Raw genomic sequence first — 6,755 nt, 5'->3', positions numbered from 1 at the left:
CGCGGGGACCCCCGACCCCCGGGACCGCGGCCTTCCAGGACCCCCTGTGACCGCCCCAGAAGGCGGGTCCCGGGGCCCCTCTCCCGTTTTTCTTTCCTTACCGCAGAGCCAGCCCCTGCCCCATAGAGGCACCCCACTCGGACCAACCCTGGCCTTTCCAGGGTCAGGTAACTAAGCCAGCTGCTCCCCACGTCTTCCCCAGGTTAGATCCTAGCGAGTCGGGCTGTCACAAGTCAAAATGAAACCATTTTCCCGCAGCCCTCACCGCACACTTGGGGAGAGGGAAGCCCTCCCGTATCCCAGCTCTCAAAATAGCTGTGTTTTGAGCCCCAATAACTTCATTGATTGCCAGGCCTCCTACCCTAGCTATTTCCTGGCGTCCACACACCCCATCCCCAGTTATTCCACATCAGTGCCTAGAATTCCTGTTCTCTGAGGATCCCTCATTTCTATTCCGCACTTGTAGCCACCTCATTCCCTTTAAAACCTTCATCATTAGCTTCCTGGTTCGGATAACTGGCTGTATAGTGGGTGCTCAGAGTGAACCCACAACTTAGCGATGCAAATACTCTGGAGACTTCTCTATAATAACCCACAATAACCTACAAAGCATTTTTTTTTTTTTTTAAGTCTACAAAGCATTTCTTTGGTGGGTTCCTTGATCACAGATGCACAGCCTTTGAGAAATCTTTCACCAAACTGCCTAGGTAGTGTTCCGCACTTGACTGTTTAGTGCTTTCGTCTGGTCGCACGTTGTTAATCAGTCACGAAGTTACTCGCCTGCTCTACAGGTCAGAGTTGGCGTGGGAGGGGCATTTACCACACCCTTCCCTTAAAATGCAATTTAAATCACTGAAGTAGGAGGTCCTCCCGACCCAGTGAGGTTTGGCAAGGCTTCCTGTGTTGTGCTAACCTCTAATTACATGTTTCAGTGGGCAAGAGCTGTAACAAATTGCTACTCTTTCTTCCGGCACCTTTGTTTTTATGTCTTATACCCAATCCTGCTGTATTTTTCTCATCACCAAACAGATTTGTAAAGAAATCTTTTTTTTTCTCAAGTCTAAATAGGGCTTTTGTATGTCATTGTAAATGGTTATCTTTAAAATGCATTCTCCTCTTATCTCACGGTGATGGGGCCTTTTGATTCGAATGGATTCCTCCTCTTTGATCTCATGTTTTCTTATGTCCCTGTTGACCTGACTCAGAACTGAGGTCAGAGACTGGAATAGAAAGACAGAAAAACTGTTCAGTGGGGTTTTTAAACACTGCTTTTAGGAAAACAATTCAATCATGTAGAGAACCCTTCAGTTCTTGTGTGTTATTCAGTGGCAGAAACAGATATGTTCATTAAAATGCAGGTGGCCCTGGCAGTACTTTGTCACCTGTTTTGCTTTTTTGTGGGTTTTGGGTTTGATTTTTTTTTTTTTCAGTTGAGTCACTGAAGTCTAAAGATGGTAACCAGATTCAAATATTGCAGATTCTGTAGCTGAAGCAGCACTTAGGCAGCCTTGAGAACTGTCCCCGGAGCTCAGAAGGAAGGCCACTCCTGACATCCATACCCAGTGGTGGGTAACATCCATACCCAGTGGTGGGATTAACTCAGCTCAATAAGTTGAGACCCTTTAGTGGGTCTGACTGTCTTCCCAGTCACAGCAGGAAGAACAGGCTTGGGCCTGAGACTGAGACTGGAGGAGGATATGGCTGAAAGTGAAAGACAGCGGTGGCCTGACCAGGCAGCAGGGAGAGGGCTTCAGGGAGCCCAGGCAGAGGGTCCTGTTGGCTAAAAAGCCAAACTATAAAATATTGAAAGAGGTTTGTTCTGAGCCAATGAGTGGAGTGGCCATGGCCCAGGGAAGAGTGTCAAGAGGCCCTAAGAAAGTGTGCTCCAGGCAGTCACGCTAATTTGATTTTATACATTTTAGAGAGACAGAAGTTATAGGCAGAGAAACATAAATCAGTACATGTAAGGTATAGGAAGGGGTAGGTTTACAGATCATAGGTGGATTCTGATTGGCAATTGGTTGAAAGAGTTAAGCTTTGTCTAAAGACTTGAAGTCAGCAGAGAGAAATGCTTGAGTTAAGCTAAAAGGGCTATGGAGGCCAAGGTTAAGTAGATGAAGCCTCACAGGCAGCAGCCTTGGGGAGAATAGAGGGTAAATGTCTCTTTTCAGACCTTAACGCTGTCAAACTCATTAAATGTCTCCTAGATCCAGGAAAGACCTAGAAAGGGAGGGAGATTCTCCGCAGATGCAAATTTCCCTCACAAAAGACAGCTTTGCAGGACCATTTCAAATATGTCAAGGAAATAAACGTATTTGAGGGTGAAATATTTTGATTTCCTTCAGGGTTTGCTATCTGTCATGAGGTGCTGTACCCAAGTCAGGCTGGAGTTTGGTGTCATTGCTGGTGAGGCTGTGCTGTCTGTCTGTCTCTGTTTCATTCACCCTGGTCAGCTCTGCCTAAACTCCAAAGGGAGGTGGTACAACCAGGTGTGTCTGACCTCCCTTGCCTTCAGGGCCTGGAATTTGTTTCCTCAGGTTGCCCTGGGGTCTCCTTGGCCAAGAGGGGGTTCAGTTCAGTCAGTCAGGGGACTCAGGATTTTATTTTTGGTTTACAGTCCTGAGAGCCAAGCTGTGCCCATGAGGCGTGTGGGAGGTGGAGGCCGGGTAGAAAGGGGTGAAAAGCCCTCAGCACCGAGGACTCCCCAGAGCTGTTCTAAGGCTGCAGCTCTCAAAGTGGGCCACTTGGGGACTTGTTAGAAATGCCTGCTTCTCAGCCCCGGCCCAGACCTGCCAGGTCAGAACTGTCTGCTTGGCACCTGGCTCGTCTGTCATCCCTGCGTGGAGCTGTTCCACAGGGATAGGGCGCCCACTGCCCGTGGCAGTGCAGGGGTCTGGCCGCATGCAGTCATCATTCCCGTTGTCAACATTCTCATGTTTTCTTATGTCTCTGTTGACCTGACTCAGATCAGTCACCTGTGGCCCTGATCAGTCACCTGTGACTTAGGCCATCCTGCTGATCCCCTGGGGGCACACAGGCCATGGCTTGGGCCCCACTTCGACCTAGAGTGTCCAGCCACCTCCTCCCACCGGTCCCCCTGGCTGGCACCCGCCACGCCCTGCGTTCTCCACGCCTGTAGCTGCTGGGGAGGATGGTTAGGTGTGGGCTTTGCTCCCCAGGAGCCTCCAGCTGGAAAGAGCAGGACAGGCCAGGGCCGCTCTTAGAGGCCTGTTCCCCACAGCTTAGGGCACGTTTGTTTTCCTCAAAAATTTGGATTGAACTTTAGCTCTTTACTGGCATTTTTAAGGTTGGGAAAATAAATGTTTTTCCTTATAAGAAGGTGGCTTAACAAACAAAAGGTGTACTGTTTGGTGTGACCAAATGTCATTCTAGTGTTTGCGGAGATTTGGCTTAAGCCTGTCACTTCTAAGTACTTTGCAGAACAAAACCTTGCTGAGTTCCTGAAGATCTGCCTGGCAGTGATGGTTGCTGGGTTTGTGATGGAAGATGAGACACCGGGGCCTGGGGCTACACTTGGGCCTGTCTGACCGGTGAGATCTCTGAAATGCCTCTGCAGTCTTGAGTGGACAAGAGGATGCACCCTAAAGGCAGGGCCTGTGTCTCCGTGAGCCGTCTGTGGCCCTGGTGCCTGTTCCCTCCCATCTCCTTCACTTGGTCAGCCTGAGAAAGCAGGGCAGGCCGCCACCCACAACAGGCCGAGTCCTCCCACACCTGTCCTCAGGAGGGCAGGAGCGCTCATGTTGCAGGTGATAGCACGTGAGGTTGTGGGACAGGCCGAGTCCTCCCACACCTGTCCTCAGGAGGGCTCTCATGTTGCAGGTGATAGCGCCTGAGGTTGTGTGGGATAGTCACGGTCATGCAGCTGAGTGACAGGCCAGGATGGGTGTCCAGGGGTGGGTGACCTGGAGCCCTGGCAGTTCATTCCTGTGTCTTTGTACAGGACGGGTGGGGGTTGGGCACATCCCACGTCTCCTGAAGGAAGGGAAGGGCACTCTGTGATTGCTGCCAGCTCCTCTGTCCGACTTGGTCTGGTTTCTTATCTACTCGACTAGGCTGCAGGCTTCTTGGAGATGAATTAGAACTTGGCGTTCCCCACAGACTCATTGTCTGTTTACTGGAGAAAGAAACAATAAGGGCCAGAGGGAGGGGGACATACAGGTGTCAGTGGGCATCTGGCGGGGCTGACGGCCCTGAGAGCCGCCGGATGCTCACTGGACTCGTGGGGATGGAGAGGGTGGAAGGAGGAAGGTGGGTGGGGCAGTGGAGGCCTCCTGTCTCCTTATGGGCCCAGAAATGGCCTAATGCAGCCCCGCTGTGGCGACCGCCTGGGTATTTCACAGAAAGGATGGTGCGTCGGAGCAGCCGGCCTCCCTGCTGGCCTCCCCAGTGGCTGTGGTTGGTGCGCTGAGAGTCCACCAAGAGTTCCAGGCCACTTACTTGTTGTTGAAGTAAGGCGGGATGGTTCGCTAAGAGGGCCTCACAGCCACATCCAGGGAGCTGCCTCCGCTGTGTAGTGCGGTCATCGTGCCTTGGGTGACCCGGGTCGCAAGCACTGCTTGGGCTTCCCGATGGAGGACGGGCTGAGGGACTCGTTCCCTCCCGAGAGAGAAGCAGCGTTGGAATTGCTGTCACCCCAGAGCACCCTTCGAGGCTGAGGACCGTGTAGTTGTGGTTTAACGGAACTGAGCTAAATGCTGGGGATCAAGAGTCCACGGGACCCAGCGCTGCCCTCAGTCCGCAAAGGAGGCGACCGTAGCGTGCGTCCAGGTTGTCTCAGACCAGCCCTTGGCAGCTTCTAGGTGATTTGTGTTAGGCTCTCCCGGTTGCTAGGTGGGTTTCATTTCTACCCAGGCCTGTTGTTCCAAACTTGTGTCTTGAACTTGGAGCTTAGCTAAGAAGACCTTTGCTCAGCCGAGAGGGGGCTCCACGCAGAGGGTCTTCTCCAGGGGCTGGCGTGCGGGGTTCGAGACCCCAGCGTGGCCCTGACTCAGGAAGGAGAGGCCGCAGTGGAGCTCTGTCCCTTAAACACAGTTCACTAGTTGCATTTAAACTTGGGAGATGAGTTCGTCTTTACTGTAATCATTTTCTAGAACTGATCGATACTTCACTATACATTAGACTTCTATAGACTTTTTCATCAGAACATGACAGGCAGCCGTCAAAGAGTTAATCTTGTTAGATTCGGTATCAGAGTTATTTGACAAGCACGTTTGAAATAAATGTTAGTCTGCTATATATAGAAGCTTAATTATTTCTCAAGTATTTTTAAGACTGGAGTACTAAAATAGCCGGGCGCTTGAGCGGAAGTGAGAATAGGCCTGCAGTCTCATTTCTGCCTCCCTTTGGAAGCCCCTGGCTGCGCTGGGTTGGACACCCCCGCCCCTGCCCACACCCTGTGCCTCTCAGCCGGCTCTAACCCCAGAGGCCCAGTGAAAGCAGGCCATTTGCATTCTGCTTTAGAGGTTCAGAGCTGGACAGGTGGGCAGGGCAGGAGAAGGGGAGGGTACCCGTTGAGTGAGGCCAGTGCCCTGAAGCTAAGCCTTTTACATGTTTTGTGTTTTATTTGATAAGATGGACTGCCATATCTTTTGTGTTGCCATGAATACCGTCCATCTGCCGGGTCCTTGCCGGGACTCCTGGCGCCTGTTCAGCTGCTGAGGGCGGCCTGTGTAACTGAAATTCTCCCTCATCTGCTCAGCCTTCCCCGAGCACACGGGCTGGCGTTCTTTCAAGGAAAGACAAAGGCTTTGTGGGGTACCCGCAGGCCCCTTCACCAGGACCGACCCTGTGTGGGGTGGTGTTGTCGGGAGCATAGCTCTGCTGAGGCAGGTCGAGGTGCTGCCCCTGTGGACTAGTGGAGCTGGACTTTTCTGGCCCTGCGGTGTGTGCAGGGGCTGTGCATGAATTCAAGCTCTGGGATGAATTTGCGCTGTGTGCTCTCCCAGCCCCAGGCTTCGGAGAGCTTGGAGGAACAGCAGGGAACAAAGCAGGGAGGTCCCTGCCTGAGGAAGCCTGTGCTTTAGAGGGAGCAGCTGACAGTCAGCAGGAAGACAAATAAAATGAGGAAGCGGCCAGGGCAGTGGCTCACGCCTGTAATCCCAGTGCTTTGGAAGGTGGGAGGATCACTTGAGCCCGGGAGTTCAAGACCAGCCTGGGCAACATAGCAAGATTCCCCACTCCTGTGGTCCCAGCCACTTGGGAGGCTGAGATGGGAAGATCACTTGAGCCCAGGAGGTTGAGGCTACAGTGAGCCGTGATCACGCTCCTGCACTCCAGCCTGGGTGACAGAGCGAGACCTGTCTCAAAATAAAATAAATAAGTTACCTATAGATTGTAAGTCCTAGAAAAATGAATAGACCGGTTAGAAAGAAACTGGAGTGGCCCTGGGTGGTAGAGCAAGGCATCAGACGGCAGCGACTTGGGAGAGGAGCCACGAGGTGAAGAAGGTCCTGCCAGGGGCATGGCCAGCACAGAGGTCCCGAGACAGCCAAGACTGCAGTGTCCAGGGAGCCTTTTGTTTTAGAGACTGGTCTCTCTTTGTGGTCCGGGTTGGCTTAGAACTCCTGGGCTCAAGAGACCCTTCTGCCTCAGTGTCCTAAGTAGCTGGGACAATGGGCAGGTACCACCGTGCCCGGCTAAAAGGACTTTGATAGGGCCTTGGTCGCTCAAGGGGGCAGCCACGAGGTCCCTGAGGGCCCAGCAGCAGGCAGATGCGGGCTCAGTGAACAGTGCTC

General features: G+C 52.5%; 1 pseudogene; it reads right to left on the bottom strand.

The window, feature by feature from the left end:
- Window positions 1–4,544, bottom strand: part of LOC105543310 — an 11,583-nt pseudogene extending 7,039 nt beyond the window's left edge.
- Between the last annotated feature and the right edge of the window lie 2,211 nt (window positions 4,545–6,755).

Source organism: Mandrillus leucophaeus, unplaced genomic scaffold (assembly GCF_000951045.1).
Source record: "Mandrillus leucophaeus isolate KB7577 unplaced genomic scaffold, Mleu.le_1.0 Scaffold28, whole genome shotgun sequence".
NCBI lineage: Eukaryota > Metazoa > Chordata > Mammalia > Primates > Cercopithecidae > Mandrillus > Mandrillus leucophaeus.
This window is presented reverse-complemented; position numbering and strand designations above follow the sequence as displayed.